This window comes from Myotis lucifugus, unplaced genomic scaffold (genome assembly GCF_000147115.1).
Source record: "Myotis lucifugus unplaced genomic scaffold, Myoluc2.0 scaffold_241, whole genome shotgun sequence".
Taxonomy (NCBI): Eukaryota; Metazoa; Chordata; class Mammalia; order Chiroptera; family Vespertilionidae; genus Myotis; species Myotis lucifugus.
Window position 1 is genome coordinate 69,569 of NW_005871289.1, and position 1,341 is coordinate 70,909.

Consider the following 1,341-nt stretch of genomic DNA (forward strand, 5'->3'; position numbering starts at 1 on the left):
GCAGGGAGCAGTTAGGGCATCAGCTGCAGCAGCGGGCAAGCGTTAGAGCCAGTGTCCGGATTGCGAGAGCAGTCAGACATCCCCCAAGGAGTCCCAGATTGGAGAAGGTGCAGGCCGGGCTGAGGGACACCCCCCTCTCCCCCCGCCGTGCACGAATTTCATGCACCGGGCCTCTAGTCATTTATATTCTTATAGATGAGGAAATTGAGACCTAAAAGGGAGGCAGAGAGGACTTGCCTGCAGTCCACTTGGAACAAGGCTCTGATTCCATTCGGTTGCCCGAGCGTCCGCCCTGTGCTTGATGCACTGCCCGGCAGGGCCGAGGAGCACCGGGCAACCTGGACAATCCCCATCCTCAATGGCCCTACATTCTGTGCTAGAAAACTGTGCCACAGGCAGCACTCCCTGCCAGAGTCCCTCTTCCCCAGGGAGAGGCCTGTCAGCCAGGCCAGCAGGCTAACCATGCCCCAGAGAGGTCAAGGGTGGAGTTGTGTCCCCCCAAAAAAGATACGTTGAAGTCCTACCTCAGGACCTCCGCACATGCCCTTATTTGGAAATAGGGTCATTGCAGAAGGAATGGGTTAAGGTTTGGTCATGCTGGGGTGGGTGACCCCTCATCCTATACAGCTGGCGTCTGTGAGAGGAGCGACAGAACAGACAGGCAGGGAGAACGCGGTGTCAGCAGAAAAGTGGCTTTTGGAAATGAGGAAGTTTCAGGATAAAAAGTCGGGCTGGGGTGTCAGGGACAAGCCCTGGGCTGAAGGAGCCGGACTAGAACTTGTCCTGATTGGATATGCAGGGTGGGGTAAAAGTAGGTTTACAGTTATGAGTCCGCAAAGCAGTTTATTTTTGTATTATTGTTAATTATTATATTATTTTCCTAGGAACAACTGTAAGCCTACTTCTGCCCCATCCTGTACGTGAGGACAGCCCACCTGGCCGAGGACCCCTGGGGTGGGTCCTGAGTCTCCCATCCCTGCGGGGAGAGGGCCTCAGAGCGCCCCCTGGGGGCGGTGGGGAGGAGAGAGACCGGAAAGGCAACTGTTAAAAGGAGCCACCGACCTAGGAACCCGCTGCAATCGGAGCGTTCTGGGCGGGGGTGGGGTCCTCCCCCCCTCCCCCCAGAACCTTCAACTGTCAAGCACCAGACTAGCCACCAAAACGATGTACTCCCCAGGTAGGATCCGGGGCACATCCCAGGCCTGTGCTCTGCAGATGGCCCCCCCCCCCCCCCCCCGGCCAAGGGGCTGGGGCCCTTTTGGGGGCCTCCTTTCTCAAACAGGTGGGGAGAAGGACAGGCTGTGGTTTAGACACAGGAACTTTCTTCCTGGTCCCCACTGA